Here is a 19,546-nt window from a genome sequence, read left to right on the forward strand (position 1 = left end):
AATAAATTTTCGGTCAAGGGGAACCTTTAAATAATCGGTGTAAGTATGGGAAACCAGCATGGATAATTTTGATGTTACAAAAAAATTGTATTAAACATGACTTTATGAACCGGCGCATGAGGTCAGCTAAGCACAGTCTTAAAACATTGTGTACATGTATCAAATTGGACACCTATGAACAAGGCTTCCCTTCAGAGTTGGTGTAATATTTTAACTACTTCTGATATCAATCTTGAAATAGTAAGCGATTTGAAAACTTTATTTTTGGAGGGCTTACCCCCCACGAAGCCTTATCAGCCCAGATCAGCTTATTCCAGGATACGACCTTTTCCACAAACTGGTGTCTTATGAGAGTCTTGTTCATCTTGGGCCTACAGCATGAATGACGCCGTCCCCATACAAATTCACAACTAGCTCTTGATTTAATAAGGTCAGTCCTTATTGAAGAATGTGGGTAATTTCGATAAAAAGGAAGCCCGACTGCCCCGCTGAGACAACACTGGTGTCAGCAAGAGAATAGCGGCACAGGTTTCTAAGACATTCCCATCAGTGTTCCGAATCCGGATGATATGAGTCTATTACATACATAGACACCTCACCAGCCGAAGGACACGTGCCAAGGTGCTCACTAGGAAACACGATTTCCCGTATAACGATAGGTGTCCTTTTTTTTTACTATGAACAGTTTGTCTGTAGCGCATATGACGATCGAAGCCCACAGTGTTGGTCTTTACCATCCGGAGTGGTTCAGAGACGGAACCGGGAGCAGGAAATGCAACTATTCTACCGAATAATTCGCAGATTGCGTCTTTATGAAAATGCCCTCTAGGTTTGCCGGGTCAACTGGTTATAAATCCTGGGGACAACAAATTGTGTTCGTCCTTCAAGGCATTTCGCGCCAAGATGGCGCCTTAAAGTAGAAGTTTACGATCGCTTGTGCAGAACACGGCTGACGTTCCCAAATTTAAACTTCAGGAAGACTGGACATTAAAAATTTTCCGCCATAATCGCAGAAGCAATGTCAAAAATATAACAGCTCCACATTCATTTATCAGAAAGGCAAAAGTTTTTTTTCCAAGAAGTCGTACATATAGAAGTGTGTCGTTCTATCCCCACCAAGGACCCATGTCGACAAGTGGTTTCTCTGTTATTTGCTGTCTCTTTTCGCAAAAATAATGATGCATATATATAAATATATATATATATATGTATATATATATATATATATATATATATATATATATATATATATATATATATATATATGCTGTTTCGAAAAAATAATGATGCATATATATATATATATATATATATATATATATATATATATATATATATATATATATATATATATATATACATCATTATATGCATCAGTTTACAACAGCTGACCACTTTTGTCGTTCGCCCCTCATTATAATTAATCCCCATGTGTCGTACATGAGGAGTAGACCTGTATTTGCCATTAGTGGCATTAACTGTACTGTTAAAATCAGCAAAATTAGTCGACAGTTACCCTGATAGTGACTGACACTCACATCGTTCACCTTTCGTATTTACTGTTTATTTCTTTTTCATTACTCACTTGTAGAATTTAAATTTAACCCCAAAGGCATACAGGTCTGTGTGCATCCGCTGATATATTTTCGTACAAATAAATATACTGTGCATACCTCTTTTCCTACCGTGACATGTAATGCAGCTAAACAGTCCACCTGAACGTAAATGTTTGCCCAAGACGTTTACCTCTCTGACTGTGTGTATCAGACCAGCAGATATTCCATTTCCCTAAGAAGTTTCGAAATGTAAACACCGCTGACGTAAACAGTCGACAGCTCTGTATACTAAATGTGCAAGACATCTCCATAAAGCAAACTGAGTTGAACCAGGTTTGAAGCTGGTGATAAGATCACACTCAGTTCTAAAGAAAGACCCATCACTCTGTTGGCATGCCGATGTTTTCACTGCTGTTCAAACCTCAAATGTCTTGTTACGCAAGACTGCCATAGAAAAAGCCAACACGAGGTCAGATGATTTTCTTGCAGCAGCTGAATAAAAGAATGAACACAGCACTTATCTATATTATTGGTGGCTTTTGATTTAAAAAGTAAAAACAGTTGAGAATTTCCTTCCGCTACATCGCCTTTAGGTCTTCTGTACAAACGTCAAGATCATCCTAGTAGAGTCAGTGGATTTTGGACGACTGGGTAAATACAGTGTATGACAGTGACACGATTAGTGAAGCCGAGTAGGATCTGGTCGATGGCATGTACCCGCGGCAATCCAAGCACTCTTCTGTCGAGTCAATGGTACTGCCTGGGAGAGGCGTTAAGTTACTAGGTATCATGCTGTGAGCAGTCTTTCCGGGCGCTTTCCATCGAGTAACTACGTTTGCTGTATTGACCTGTGGCAAACTGTCCAGGCATAGTTTCGAATAACGTTTCATGCAATGTACAATAGCTGACGGATGCTGTACCAGTCGCTAAACATCCGCCGCCAGTAACTGGTCGTCTGTTAAAAGTACTTTAGATTTCTTGATAGCAAGTCCCAGAGGAAGTAGAATCCAAAGGTGAGGTTCCAGCACCGGCGTCCTTCACGATGAAAACAACTGACTGACCCCATGGTGAAGATACATTCCAGGTAAGTTTGGTACAAACATATCGCCAGTAAATGAAAAAAATCTTGTTCGATTTTTAACACAATTTGTTACATTATATTTTAATATAGTGATTCAGAAATGGAAGACCTTCTCTTGAAGATTTGATGAAGTCCAGGGGCAATTCAGTAATGTCTAGTTAGACACATGTTTACAGCGAATGGTCATGGTCAAGTTAACACCTTAGTTAACCGATACATCGGTCCCCCATCGCCGTGATTCTAACCTATTCAACTACTGTATGCTCATCACCAGTGCCAACTGATATATGGTTTGTTGCATGAACAACGCCGTCGCAAAAAATCACCCAATGAGGCCATAGCGCACGATCAAAATCAGAACAATTTTCTTATCTTGCAACTGGGTTTGATTCTGTATATTGCTAAATCTTCAAAGCACGATTGTATAAATCAAATTACCTTTGGTAAAATTTCATCCACTAATCAAGGATCGGCTACTTTTGACTGATCACCTTGTTACAAAGTAAAAGCTAGAATTCGATGAAAGCATATAAATGCCTGTAGAACTGATCAGTTTACGGCGACAAACGCCAGTTTAGGTCCTAAATACCTACACTTAAACAGAACGGCTACACACTGGGGAATGTACTGAAGTATAGATTTGGTATAGCTCTATGAACGACATGGCGTAGTGCTAAACAATGAATTCAGGTAAAACGGCAAACCACAAAGTAAATGTGTTGTTATACTGTGCCAATATTGCATGTAGACTGACAACAGATGTAAGAAGTTCCTGGTGTAGCGACAAACAGCTTGACACATAGCGCTGAATAAACGACGACTGACAAGAGAGTGTCGTGTATTCAAATAGAGCCCAACAGCATGGAGAAATGCTAACAACATTTCTGCAAAAAAGCGACCTTGCCGATACGAAAATTCTAGTAGGATCTAATGCCATGGCGTCAAACAAACAATACTTCCGCACAAAGTGACATATGGCAAGGGAATCCGTGCTGCAAGAACACGCAAGAACAGGCAATTTAAACGTTTTTCAAACTTTAGAAAATATCTTATGCAGAACAATGAAGAAAAGTTATCACCAACGTGTGAGTATACTTAGATGGTGTGAACTACATTCAATATGCCTTACGAAAAATGGCCTCGATATCAAACCCACAGTGTTGAGGCGACCGCATGCAAATCGCTATGGCTTGTTCGATCTCTGCTTTGGCCATGTTTTGGCTTTCTCGTAAGTCAGTGTACTTTTTCGTCGTCACTCGTCCCTTGGCTGTAATGTAGGGCTTTCTCATCAATGGTTTACAGTCCGCTGTGTGTACGTAATTAAAATGAGCCCTTGTGCAAGTCTGGCCGCCAACACAAGCACAGGTTTCGTGTCCAAGCATTTGTGTACAGGAATTTTACAAAAACCACAGTTCAATGCATTTCTGGTAACTCGGTTTCTTCAAGCGCGGCATGTGCTTTGCTTCCCTAGAAGCAGCTTATCCGGTTAGCAGAGGAGCCATTGCTTTGATTGTTTCGGCATGCAGTTTCATTAGCCAAAACTGATTACATCTGATTCTGGTTACGCAGTGACGCCGGAAAGAAAACATAGTAAGAGCATGTCATTTGTTATCTTAGCTATTCAGCGGATCAAACACTTGGATGAAGGAGAATCGCCAAGGCGCACTAAGATCCTTCTTAATTCTTGAAGGGGGGAGGAGGGGGGGTGCAACCTGGTGTCCTCTAACCATGCTGCTAGCCGCCGTCTTATAAGTGAAATATTCTGGAGTACAGTGTAAAACACCAATCAAATAAATAAATAATTTTATGGGAGTTTCAGTCACTTTCGTGCAGACTTTGTCTACTTTAATTTTTCTTTGTATGCGGCAGCTGGACTAAAATTGTAACACATATCTACCCAATAGTAGTTGGTTCTGAGGTCTTTTCCTGAAGTCATTGTTGCAAAAAGATGTCCATAGGTAAAACGATTCAATGAGGGAAATCAATGTGGTCAAATGTCGCCGTGCAACCAGTTATTTAAATTTTGGAGCCCTACAGTTTTAACTGATAAGATTATTAGCAACAAATTTAGACATATTAGGTTCAAAAAAAATTGAAGTTAAGGAATAGTCTATAATTATAGCTCTTATCCCGTTTTCTAAAAAGTCCCGTGCAGGTAGGATAGTATTTATCAGAAACACATTTCTTTCCTTATTCGACATAAGAACGTATCGATTCAACTCGGTCCATACAAAGGCCTAGATAATTACACCCAACACTGCATAAAAATAATCGTTATTAAGTGACGAAAGTAAGACAATGACAAAAAGCCAACACCCGTTCTCATCAGTTGCAGCGTGACTGAATATCCCTCAGGTTGTGTACCGATGCTCAGTATATCTATTAATCAAACAAAACCTTGTTCAGGCGCATTCGAATTCATGTAATCAATGCAGCCCAAAGAAAATTTAGGCAGAACACTTTCAGTGATTCGTTTGAGACCATCAGTGGACAGAATCTGACCATTGTTAATTTTGCTCTGGCGAAATAGCAGCAGCATTCTCTTGCACAATAGTAATGATGATGAATCAACTGTCCGAATCCGTGAGAAAATTACAGCAATTTTACACTACGTTTTGCAGCAATCTGGATGTTTTAGTCGTTGCTGTTTTTCTATCCAATGCCTGGAGGGAGTAGTTTCTGTTTCTGTTAAGGAACCTTTCTTAAAAAAGCCAATATTCTGAAAAGCCAAAGCCTGCCACAGTATAGCTTGGTATTTTTAGCCAAAAATGTTTTCTTTTCTAACATCTGTCAATGCTGGAAATGCTTGTCTTTATAGTGGGACGACTGGTTTTAATTGGATGGAGTCATTGTTTGTATTACGCCTTCGATTTTATCACCTACCCGAAATGAACGGCTAACAAGTATTCTCTGCAAGGGGCGAGCTTCGCCTGTCAACCGCCTCTCACCTGTCTGACAACCAATTAACTTGGTTTCAACTCAGGTAATTAGTAGTTCCTGTAATTATCTAAGTATTTACATTTCAACGTAGCGTAATTGTGCGAATTACCTAAGGTAAAGCAAAATTTCTGAGCTTTGATATCACATGTGAGTGTCTCATTTGCCTACCAGAACAAGCCGTCAGAGGATAGGTTGGAAATGACATGGTGCTGATAACAGATCTTCTTCACGACTATGGATTTTTTCTTAATGAAATCTAAAACAAAACCTCGCATATAAATAATTAAGCGAATGAATTCTTGAGGGTATTTATCAATTACAAGCATCTCAATGTTCGTGCAATAATAGAACCATGTCTTTTCGCCATTTTATAATACAAATGTCTATAACATTCATTTGCGGTGAAATCATAAAACCTGGTTATACTGGTATGCCGGTGTACCGCTGTGACTGACCCGTGCCCAAGACGCATTGCTTGGAAGTACCGCATAAACAATTACCGACACCTTTCCGGAAGGATCTTTTTCATTTAAATATTAACTTCTAGCATTTCGCTGTTTGTATCGTGCAGCATGGGCGTAAATGTCAAAGTGTCATTCGGTTTATCGTTTGTCTTCTATTTTAGTACGTTAACTTAGAGGTCGTCTTCGGTCCATGGGTCGATTAGTGTCATTTTCTTGTTGTTTTTCTTCTTTCGTTTTCTGTTGCCCTCTAGTTTCCTTTGGGTTAACGATTACATCGTGTTTTCTCCAATGTCAATAACATGAGGACCAAGTCCTGTTTGACGTAAACATGCAAGATGACAATACCACTGGTTCAAATCTGGAAGGTGACCTCTAACTGCCCTTGTGCTGGTCATCGGTGCACGAGACCTGGCGGTAAATGGCCATAAAGGCTGGCGGCATTGTCATCACATAGAAACAGTAGGCTTCTGAGTGAAGATTCCCCACTCGTTGACACAAACCTCACTTACTTCCTTCTCACCGCCATTGTGTCCTGCGAACGGCAAGACAGTAAATTTCCTCTGACACACAAATAACAAAAGGTTGTCAGATCGAACACAAGCCGCCCGGTATGTTGATCATGTGGGAACGTTCTTGACAACCTTTCCTTGAATGGAATCTTTAGAAATCATGGTGGAGTTAAGGTGTCACTTGAGGTGCAGTGTTTTGGATCGATCACCGGAAACTTGTCGCCTGTTGTCTGTGTCCCTAGAAAGCAGATGTCACCTTTGAGTGAATGGCACCAGTAGTCCGCTAAACACTGTACATCAAGATACCAAGGCATAAACAAGAGACTAGCCGACTGATGGAAACGGAGTTGAAGGACAGTGGGGCCTGTAAGGTTACTAATTCGGGGATGTTTTATTTCTAACTAAACTGTTTCCAATTGTGTTTGTTACTTTCATGTGCACAAACTGTGCATCTTACGTCATTATAACATAAGAACTGTACTGATATCCCGAATTAAACAACCTGATTTGGGCTTTTTGAGGCAACGTGACCACCATTCGACCTGAAGGCCTGTGTTAGGCCTATATAAATATACAGAGGAATACAAAATGAGCCCTCATTTTTATTTGGAGGCACACGAAACAACCCTTAATACAAGTAGAGACGTAGTAGAGTCTTGGTTAGAGTCTGTAAGACCCAGATTGCCTTTCTACTCAGTTATTCATGCATGCTCGTTTAGAGATATTGTAAATATCATCCTTAAAAATGTCTGGTAAGAAACAGATCTTCATTCCATACATGCATATATCGACAAAATAATTTCAAGACGTCATGCAAATGTGCTCTGATGTAGTAATTTGTTTTTAACCTATATCTGAAAAGAACTTTGAAGGTATAGCTTTCCTCGTGCAAACGCGGTCCAGAACCGACCTGAAATGTTTTCACGATCCAGAAAAAGTCTACAGTCATGCCGGACATGTATGCACATCTAGATCAAAACACCAAATCAGTTTGATTACAAAAAAAATTAATATCAACAAGTTTAGTTAACACAAACAATTACGGGTATGTCTAATAAAGGTCATAGACCAGATGACATAAATCATAAGACCACAAATCTATTACTCACAAAGATGACTTATATATATATGCTCAGAAAGAAAGTGTCTTGTATAACTCATTACATTAATGGTCCGGAAATGAGCTAATCTTTTGATAAGTAGAACATGTTTCTTTAGAGTCTGCATATAAGTGCGCAGAAAGCATTGAGTACCCGAGGCTATGTTGTACTTTATATTACACAATAGTATGTATTTGCGTGTAACAAAGGCACCAGTGAGCCTCTCCCATACACCTACAGAGGGTTCAGTCTGAAACAAATGCACCGTAAGAAAGAAAATGATATTCCTGCAGGCACATTATTTCAATGGCTACAGGCTGTCTAAATCTACAATTACAATGAATTTATTGTTGGTGTTTTCGACACAATACAACAGCGTCATCGGTAATGTCTGCAGACCTCGTGGATATTGCCCTGTTTAACGAAGAACATCGATCAAACAAATTACTAAATAAATATAAATATATTATAGTAGTGGTAGTAGTAGTAGTATGAGTATAGTAGTATAGTATATTAATAAATATAGTGGGAATATCGTAAGAGGCGTGCATGTTTGTTGCATGGACCTCAATAGTTCAGTCAGGCAGTGCTAACGTCTTGTATTATAATCATAGGTTGTGGTTCTCCATGACATGGCTGAACAATTGCCGATGTGGCGTTAAGCCATAATCATTCATTCATTCATTCGTTCATTCATTAATGGGTTGTGCTCAACATACCTAGCAAAGGACAAATTTACAAGGTTGTCTTCGTAAGGAAAAACGAAGATATGTTTTTACACTGAGGTATAATATTTAAAAAGTTAAATAACCGGATTTTAACGTGTTATCAACAAGTTGCCGAAAACTACGCCCTTTTCGCCTATATTCTATTGACCCACGGTATTTTCCGAACAGGTGTAACCACCATTTGTGATTTGCGTTAATTGTCACCACACCCGGGATCAGGAATTGTCCACCCCTACACGAAGGGCCCTCAGGGTTAAGCTCAGCCTCAGCGTCTTATAGTATAGCCCTACACTCCTTATCGATTATCTACATTAGTAATAATTTTCTTCAGTAAGCCCCAAGGTGGATTATAGAACAAAAACCTGTACTATATGTTCTCGACTTCAAAGTCCATCTCTGAATAGAAGACAAGACAAAGGCAAAATAGTACAAGCGTCTGTCACGACAAGCCGTTATACAGATAAATTGCATTAAATGATTGTGTAACAAAGAGAAATATATACAAGTATGTTTTACCAGATGGCGTGCAATCCCAATAGGTGTTACGGCGAATTGAGATCACATGTCCCATACCGAGGGTAAATCAGATGACAACATTGGCGTGTAGCTACATGTACCAGGAATTGGCAGGAAACCAGGTGATACATATCTGCGCTGTGCATAGTGTAAGTATATATTCATGCATACAGATATAGCATGAATTCTCTGTAAGCGTACAATCATGACATGTACTGTCATATACGTATTTCCGTTACACCTAAGAGCTGTATTCTGTTGCCTATCAGATGGCTTACATGTATGTGTTTTGAATCCAGATCAATTTCAGCTTTGACATAAGAGCATACAGTGTCCTGTTCCGGGGAAATCTCAGAACTTGAATCGAAATGTTTTGTAAACATGCAGTAGGTTTTAAACTGGAATCGTCTTAACTTTTTGCAACTTTTCCGACAATTTGCATCGCCACCTCATGTTTTATTTTTTGCAATACTATATCCTCCTATGCTCATGGTCTACACAGATGGCATCAGTAGTCCAAGCTGAATAGAGCTAGTTGTGTATGGCCTCAGTGTAGAAATGTATACCATAAGATACGCTCCCGAAAACAGTTGCCTTTCATGCAGGCGAACGAAAGAGTCAAGTCTGAATAATGTTTGAATTTTATATTAGTGAATCCAAATTGTTTCCTCAAACAGCTAGTCCTAGCCATTAATAATTCTTAGGAACATCGTGGAATTACAGCCTAACTTGAGTTTGGAATCAGAGTTCCTGACTCTGGAAAATTCATACCTGAATAAAGTGTACGGAAAATGTTGCACACAATAACGTAACAGTTCTTCATTGTATAGAAGACCACAGATCCGAATACAACACTGTGTGGGGATTTGTTGGTTACATTCTGTACAAATGTGTAGGGTGTGCTGGCGGTTTTTGCCTGATCTGTTTATCTAAGGCAGTCGTCGACGAAATGTGAAGTTCATACTAACTAGATAGAAGCCATTCAGATGGCCCGGTTTGCAGTTTTCAAATCGCAGTTGAAATATGTAATGACATCTGATAAAAACATATCAAACTGAAATCTGTGTTTGATATCATAAGTACCATTATCTTATCTCCAATGGTACTATTGCCCTAACAGTGTATTGTGCATTGTGTAAGTCTCATATTATTCACTTAGAATGAATGTTGTCAGTATTTATGAGTATTAATGTATATATAATAGTATGTTAAAGATTCTTTGGTTCCACGATGGACCAGAAATCTACCAATGGCAGCAGCAATGGCAGCGGCAATTAATATACTGGTGCTCTAAGGAGCAATCTCTCTTCCCTATGGCTCTTTTAGGTTTTAATAATTTAACGTCACCACCAACATAACTTTATAGCCAACGACTAACCAACCTCCGCTCCATACATTAGCTGACTTATTCATCATCAGTTTGGTTGTCACACATTGTGGAAGACGAACATCAATTATTACAGAATGAAAGCAGTTGTGGTGAAGTAAATTCAAACGGCATAAAAAATTACTGCATGGCCGAGAGAACAATGTCTGCCTCGGCAATCTTGTTATAATTATTTCATAATTGAACTGAGCCCAACTAAGATCGAACGCAGTTCAACGCCTTCCGTCACAGTTTTAGGCGCAGAAAAAAATGAAATACTATATTCCCTCTTAGGCTCTATCATTCATGAAAGCAAGTGGATTGGATGGTGCAGGTTAAAGAAATAAAAGAAATAAACAACGTTCAGGCATTTGTTCAGATTTAGAATGGTACATGTCGATATATTCGAGAAGTGTATAGCATCCCTTGAGTACTACTTTACGCCAGCCATAAAGTTTGTACTGTATACAGGATTTCTAAAAAGCTTTTAGTATATCACAAACTTTTGTATTTGGTCGTCACCCCATACTTGTTATTCTAATGTATCCCTCGAAGGTAAATTAATGTTCAACCAAAGCTAATTTGGAACAGCCACATAGACAGTAACTTTACCATACGTTCTAGCTCCCTAGAACTTTACCACACGTTCTAGCTACGAGCCATTCCACACAAAGAACTTTTGATGACACGCGTGAAAAGACCATGAAATATCTAATGAAATCTCCGGGTGGACATTCGACTCCATGTCTGCAGAAGCCCAAATCAGTAGTCCTGGAATTCGTTACGTATTACCGTACCTTTGATGATGGTCTGGCCAGAGAGATTGGCAAGCCACTCGCCGCAAACCAGCCGCATCTCTCCTCATAACCATGACTTATCAGCCTCACAATGTGTCACCCCCTACTGACAAATTGTGGATCTTTCTTTCGCAGTCAGGGGAAAAGCATTTGTGAGAATAGGGTTGTTGCAATAAAGTATTTGCTAATGATTTATTGGTGAGAAAGGCTAGCCCAGCTGGAGCCATTCGGAGAAAGAGATTAGCGATTCGGCTTAGACATGGCCAATCAATCCCTCCTCTCACATACTGCTCATTTACCTGCTACAACAAACCTAGCCGCTCTGAAATTTAATCCTCACTCTTCTTTGTCACTACTAATTGTGTCCTCTTGTGGTTTACAGTCACCTTGTAACCCTCTTTGGGAAGGGAGGGGGGAGGAGAGAGAGTTTTCGCCATGTTCACACATTCAGTGTCAGAACTAGCTATAATTTTCGGCCTAACCCTCTTTACTATATGATCGCAACACAGAAGGAATATGTACTGCTAAAGTGATCTAAACACATTGTAATTTAAACATAACATTAATTTGTAATACGTAAGAACATTCACATGCACATACCGTGTGGAAAACGCATTACCGTACGGAGAGCCAGTGTTTGGGAAGCCTATCTAGTAAGCCTTAGAAGCAGGGTTCAATCCTGTGTGGTGTCCGCTGTAAGACAATAAAATAGTGAAACTGGAATATCTAAGTTCAATTCTAAATACAAGTTCATACGCCTTTAGAATCTCACAGGCTTAATGAATAGTCCATGCACTGGTTAGTATAGTCAGTACATGTAACTGGAGGTAATGTCGTGTCTGTTTTATTCCGCAAGATGATATTTAGTGAGGCAGCACGGTTATATCAGTACTTTACAGGTCTGTTACATAAGATTTGTTGTGATTCGTCTGTAGATAAAGACGAAAGTGGTGCCAACGGACAAGCAAGCCAACAAATTAGATGAAATAAACGTTGGATTGGGCAAAATTGATTGTAATATTTCTAACACGATGTGCATACGTGTGCATATGTAATAGTGGTTAAAAATAGACAAATCTATCTAACAGCATTTCTATAGGTGGTTTACTGCCGTCAATGGTCAGGATATGATAAAACCGGACGTGCCCATTGAGTAATCGCCGATTTAAAGCCTTTGAGAAAAATTCCTATTATTTTAAAAAGGAGTATTAAACTTAATCGTTTCCTTGTAGACAGTAAATGGATTGTAAACACGAAGCAACCATTTAGACATATAGTGTCGTGTGTGACCGTACCTATTATCAGTGATACTTATATAGCACTGAAGCTGTTTTACACGGCACTGCGTCTCTGTTGTATTATAGCTTTGCTTTTGGAAGGCCACGGGTTTAGACAGGAAATAACTAGGAATATGAGATTTGGAGAAGAGGATGACTATTTTCGTGGCTGACACTAGAACATCTGCTGTCAGTAGAGTGTCACTCCTGCAGACATTGTGCCGTTAGACTCTGCCAAAAATCCATAATTTCCATTAAACTGTTCATTTTTTTGCGTTGCCCAATCATCTCGTACAAACAAGCGGCCGATTGCCTCAGTCGGGTCGTGGTGATGTACTTGCCATCTACTAGTCAATCGGTCATGCACTCGCTCTATTGTTGTTTGTTAATTATTAGTGTAACACAGGAGAAGAAGAGGTTGCAACGGCAAATTGATCAGCTCTTTTTTGCAGATTAGTATGTATAATGGCGCCAACTTCAGAGTCAACAGACTAACACGCTTACCGCACAAACCACCAGAATAGCCTCAAAGCCGAAATTATTTACAAAACTTTCGCTCTTTGATAAAAGTGAAATGGAAAATGTTCTTCGGAACTATACATGTTTTTGACCTGCGTTAACTTGATATTTATACATCATCACAGAAAAATAAAACTTCCTGGGGATGGGGGTGGGGGTTTGGGGTAGAGGGCAAAACTTTCCGTTCATATGCGTACATATATGCTGTCCCAAAAACGAAACGCGTAGGTGCTACATGGTGATAACACCGAATGTTGGGGTAAATGTTGGGATAAATAAGCTGGATGAGCTTATTTTATGATTCCTGACTTTCTGACTCCCTAAAGTGACTGAAAAATTTTCAGTAATTTGAATGAAAATAGCAGCTTATTAAGCTAATTGACCTAATTTTGAATTAAACAAGATTTAGCGTGTGAAAATTGACCAATGCGTTTCTATACTGGCACCTTATATAAGGGTACACGCAACATCGATCAAGGGTAACATAAAGCTAGAATCTCCGTAAAACCTTGATCTATATCTAACATCCTAGAGGTAACCTCCATACGGACTGAGCATTAGCCGGTCCGAGTGTCAAGAGATGAACAAATCAATGAAGACGTTTATAAATCATCCATGTCTGGTGACATTAAGCTTTAAAAATTGCCAGTTTTATCCACAGGAAAGCCCAGAATGCCTCTTCTTAGTTTTAGACATCATTTGTTACGGCAGACTCTCTCTAATGTACATGTGGAAACCCCCGAACCGCTGTACACAGAATTTCAGATGCTGCAGAGGGCTTTCCCAAAAGCAGGCCTATAAAATGAAAGAATGAAGAATTTACCCCATCACTGACAGTATTTCAGTGATATTTCGGCGAGAATGTGTTACGCTTAGAACTGGGAAACATTTGTGTTTTGATGTCAGATTGACAACATCAACAATTAGAATAAAACATAAAATATTCATATTCCCTAAATATTAGAAAATATGTAGTTCTCATAAAAAAGCCTTAAATATAACGCCTAAATATTTCACCACATCCCTTGCCAGTGACGCTGTCAGCTTTCCTCCATATCAAACATTTCGAGGCAAAATGTTCAAAACGAGGTATACATATTCTGCACACCGGGCCAACACGGAAGACCTCTGGGTTAGTCGAATTTTAGGTAAAGCTTGCACAAAGGGTTGAGTCCTATCATTTTCACACTGGAGAACCGGCGAGAGGCCACTTCTAGATTTACGGATGCACGTGGCATGAAGGAATATGTGGTAATCTCAAACTTTATTGTGAATCCTTATCAATACATCGTGTAAAAATCAAAGTGAAACCCTTCATATTTTTCCCAAAGATTTCGGTCTTGTTTAAAAAAACACTCATAACATTACGTGCTAGGCTCCATCGGGGTAATTTTTTTCTCCTTCATCTTTGGTCGCCATGGTTGTTACGCTCACGTGACGTTGCATGTGGTCCCTGGTTACACACATTTTATCGCTAGTTACGGGCTTGTAAGTGCATGTGGTCGCCAATATCGCTGGGTGCGCCTGTGCACATCTGCACTATATCGTCTTCCAGCTGTAGAGTTTCTAGCGATCATTTTCGAAGAATAAAATCTGAATATTTATGACATGTAAATTGGAAACTGTCAACACTGTATTTGAGTGCCTAGGTTGACTGCATCAACGATAGATAATGTCGCCATGAGAACGAATTCACTGCTAGTCAATGATATTTTGCCCAGATAATGCTACCAGATTCGAGCTACCTGATTTTAGCTCGACGGCATTATCAAGCTATTCCCTACACATAGTTTTTCGGTAATTCATATATCGTCGAGGGTGTTTATCTGCGCAATGTGACGGTATGTAAAAACCTTCAATCTCTGAAATTTACATGCTCTTTTCTCAGTTTTAAACCACCAGAGCTATTTTTTCTTCCTTTTCATTTTAATGGCAGGCCAACGTACGAAATTAAGCATTTTTCTAAGCTCAGTGGACAAATATTGTTTCAAGATTTTTGTTATGGGAAACGGGTCTTTCATCACATTCAGAACTACTATTGATTTTTGATCTCAAGGAAATCTGACTCAAGGAAAATCAGGATGCGCCTGATCTGTTTTATCACCCTGAGCAAGATATTTTGCCGTGATTAAACCATGACGCTGGCCCCAAGATGATATCTTATAAACGCATGTCATCCCGGTAAAATCACCCCTCAATTGGGCAATGTTATGTTTTGCTGCAGATTTGGAGATCATTACTACGGCTTCAACTGGTAATCAATAGACCTAACCTCTGTCAGCTTTTCAGAAAAATACTCCACCGATAGACGAGGGCAATAAAGAAAACTTCAAACTGATCACAGTTTCTTTTTAGCTATTGATCGAGACATCTTTCTCAGTGGGTGCGAGTCAGTATTTTGGCAACGGTGGCAGAGCTCAATGCCGATCACTTGGGTTATATAATGGGTCCGAGGGAAATATCTGTTTCCATAATAACTGAGAATATTTTCAACGCTACTCTCTGGGGAAGGTTAAACGAGTTGCATCTGGAAGGAACTTGAATAAGGGACGATGGCGATTCGTTGACATCCCGCTACGCTAACTAACCTTGCTGCTGACCTCAATCTGGAGTGAGTGGATGAGGTTCCCGGTTTGCTTGTGTGGAGTTTTGACAATAGTAACAAAAACAGGAAACTTCATACTTATCGAAGATCCTTATATTTCCATATGCCCTACCCCTAGACACCAAAGTGATCAATTCTGGCGTTCCTGTTGCGCGTCGTCTGAACCGAAACCAACATTGTCGGAGGTTTTTGTCTGGGCTATACGTTTGCTGATTCAGTAGACCATTGTTAACGAGATGTAATTCCTGGTCTGATAGATATCACCCATGACGCTCTGGGGAACCCGTAATTAACTCAGCGTTGAAAAAAATTTCCACTTGGAATTGTTTACAAGATATCCATGGAAATTAATAATATAAAACTAAATAACAAGCCAGCACGAGATGCTACTTTTGTTACGGTGCTCTGTGTGTAAAGCCCTAATACAACTCCAAATCTGACAGTCCAATATACATGTATCAAAGATTTGGTTAGATTGGCCTCGCTATCCCAGTCTAATCGTTCAAGCATATAATGCCAAGGATCCTGTTTGTGTTTTAGCATGTATCTAATACAAACAAAGTAATCCTAAAATCGACAGAAGTAATAATTTATTTAAAACAAGCAAAATCCATTTAAATGAATTCATCTTGCTAACTGTCACGCCACCCGATGCAGGAATAATCGTTAAGTGTACCAGGCAAAGCGTTTGCTCAATCGTCCGTATGTCACACATTATATTAAACAGAGACGTACCTGGTACGTCGTTCAACAAATAACTTGATTTTTTTTTTTTTTTTTGATTGGTGTTTTACGCCGTACTCAAGATTATTTCACTTATACGACGGCGGCCAGCATTATGGTGGGTGGAAACCGGGCAGAGCCCGGGGGAAACCCACGACCATCCGCAGGTTGCTGACAGACCACAAATCACTTGAATCAATGAACAAATAACAAAGTTTTTAAACCATCCTACACACACAACACTTTCAGCCAATCAAATCAACAGCCCTATAATAGCCCATCGTTAGCAAATCAAATCAGCCTCCTGACCACTTATCTGGTCATTGGAAAACATCACACCAACCATCCTACCAATCAAACCATCATACTAATAACACCAGACAGACGTCAACAGACACTGTCTGCTTGAAGACGGCAGTGTCTACAACAGGTGAGAGGGTGGTTAAACGATCGGCCTCTACAATAATCTGTTTATCGACGAAAGTGTGTAAACGGGTCGATGGTGGAATCCACGTGAAGGAGCATCTTCGGGCGAGTGTCACTCGGCCAGCCTCTTAACATAGCCAATTAGCCAGACATACATTCCTTGCTGGAAGTCAGATTAAAGTCACTACGTTCAAAGGCCTCATTTGCACAATATACCCGTTCAATTTTAAAGCCCTAGGCTGCAACCATAAATAAGGGTCGAAAACTGAAATCAGATTTATGTTTGTAACAGATGCATACGCTTCTGCTGTGTGCAGGGCGCGCATTACTGCTGCACACGGACACGTGTGACGGCAGTGCCCTCGGCGTGCGGAATTCGTTAACTACCTTGCCCTACATTGCCCTACATAGCCTTTGGTAGCATAAGCGAATATTGGATGTGCAAGTTATGAAAACATGCAAGATGGCCATTTTGGAATCAGCTTTGAGTGCAGCACATCCTTATTCCCCGCCTTTCCTGCCGGATATGTGCTTAAGTATCCCTGAAACAGAAACGCTTAAAAATATGCTGATAAATTGCTTGGCCAGACAGCCAGCTGTTTATCGGGCATGCAAGCAGAGCTCTAACATTCAGTTCATGGAAAAGAGCCCTTAACAACTTACGTATCATTCTTATAACAAACTCATACACTCCTCCTTCCCGACTCTACTTTGAATTTGCATTTGAGTACATTTGCAAAGAAGAAAAAATTGCCATATTAGTCTTTATTGTTATACATTGTTAGTGTGTCAAAATAGATGTGACCTAACCTGTAGTCTATGTACACTTAAATGGAGGGAAGAACACCACTCAATAATTTCTCTCCACGTATGAATAAACTTTGACATCGTTGCTTTGGATACGTTGTCTAGACTGTGGTTTTTCCATTTCGAATAATTTTTAACGTGCAAACTCAGCAAATATCAATGTCAGTGGCTTTTCTAGATGTATACCCAACAAAATGAAACAAATTCTTCTTCTTAAATTGAACCCTGTGTACAGGGTTTTGAAAACCTATGCTTATGGTCCAGGAAACAACCCAGTAGGTCAGCGGAATACATCGCCAATTTAGTGGGGTAATATGCATGACATCCCGTGATTCCCACATCCAAACCCTAAACACAAATTTTACATTTTTTTTCCACAATTACACAAATTCAAATTGCTATAACTTACACTATTGCTGTTGGAGGTCACGTTTTGTCACAGCTGTAGGCTCCTGCGGGTGGATGGTAATTTTTGGCAAAACACACAAGAAAAGCGTATGATGTATCGGTAATCTACAAATTCCTGTGTGGCATAAGTATTCAATCTTTTCTCAAGAACTCTTCAAATCTGAGGCATATCAGCAGGCATCATTGCCTACTTTAAAAAAGGTACCTTTTAAAACAGTCATGTTTCGAAGCCCTTGCATGGATCTGAGTAACAGCAGGTATATATAGCGTATTTCCAGCTTTAACTGGACAACAAAAAGGCCTGAAAATTCAGAACTAGACTTATGTTTATCTCTTGGTATGCAGCGTAAGTACTTTGTTATTTACATGTATAAGACTGTCATTTCTAATCCATCTCTACAAGCATGAACACACAGTTTTCGCAAACATTTTAGTGGTTTTGCGCAGAGAAAGATTGAAATCTGTTTAGGTGCCCACTTAAGTGTATAGTTTGTTACTAGGCAGTAAAAGATGAGTCTTAAGGCTTGAGCGTCGATATTAATGGCTATATGTAGCAGACTGTACCATATATAAATGATTTAAAGAGGGGAGAGAATGTTGAAGATGAATAGCATATGATACGGATATCTCATAAATAAAACATGAAACCTTGGAGAATCGACATTGTGGTGTTTCGGTTGAAGATTTTTTTTTGTCTACTTCTTCTTGAAGTTTTGTTTTTTTTTCTCTCTCTTTTTTTCATATTTGGTCAAATTCGTTCCAGTCTCGTCTCTGCCTTGCGGATGCTGAATTTAGACGAATTTAGACTATCACTCCTTGGTATAACCGCCAGTCGGGGAAGCCGCGGGCTACCGTCTGCCGCTGGGCGAAACCAGGCAACCTTTGCTAACCAAGCAGTTATCAAATTTCTTTTCGTTTATTTGTAGACGAACCGTCTTAACGTTACCATTACAAGATTTGCTATCGATCCCGGCGACCTGATATAGCCGGGAGGAGTAGATGCGGGATAACAGGGCGGGGGGGGGGGGGTATGTATAGGCTGGAAACTCTCAATGGTACCTCTCACGGAATCGCTTCTCCTTCGACCCAAGTCCAGACACATTTGTTGAAGTAAGCGAAAGAAAACATGGGTAGTTTGGAAGATTTTCAATGAAGTGTCGGTGCGTGAATGCGTCCCGTGGGAGTGCGCTGATAGTGCCTCCTAGACGATCCAACCCCCAGGGGGTTTATATCAGAGGAGAACACATGAAGCCAAGTATAGCGGCTGTATTATTGTACCTGTTCTCGCCTGGTTTGATGCCTTGGTCTAGGAAAGTCTTCACTTAGAGAGCCGAGGTTTTAGTTGATAAAGATCAATTCTATTATATCACGGTACGGTGATCCTTTTAGACCTGCATAATGCAATATAGATTTGGGTATTGACTTGCGCTGAGCATCTGGATAAACCAGCTTTACACCAATGACAAGTCTTCAGATTCTGTTTAATGGATGTGACATGGCACTTAACGTTGTCGTCTTAAACTCGCACCCAGTGTCCAGTACACAAGGACAATAGATTTCTGTGTATGGTTCCGTACCTCAGACTATTATTTGGATTAAATATCATGGGTCATTTTGTATAAGAATTCTACTCAAGCAGTTATTTTACTTAATACATATGTTTACCTGTGTTGGATATTTTCTTACTGTGAACTATTTTATATCATCGATCTTCACCAGAAAGC

At 39.7% G+C, this 19,546-nt stretch overlaps 1 protein-coding gene across 1 annotated transcript in view; it reads left to right on the forward strand.

Moving 5' to 3' along the window:
• The first annotated feature begins 2,612 nt into the window (after positions 1 to 2,612).
• The window catches only part of LOC135468182 (dopamine receptor 1-like), a 32,975-nt gene continuing 16,041 nt past the window's right edge, over positions 2,613 to 19,546 (forward strand). The window contains exon 1 of the mRNA XM_064746274.1: positions 2,613 to 2,640. The gene's annotated coding sequence lies outside the window, so the exon portion shown is untranslated. The remainder of the gene's footprint in view (positions 2,641 to 19,546) is intronic.

This window comes from Liolophura sinensis, chromosome 6 (genome assembly GCF_032854445.1).
Source record: "Liolophura sinensis isolate JHLJ2023 chromosome 6, CUHK_Ljap_v2, whole genome shotgun sequence".
In the NCBI taxonomy this organism is placed as follows: Eukaryota; Metazoa; Mollusca; class Polyplacophora; order Chitonida; family Chitonidae; genus Liolophura; species Liolophura sinensis.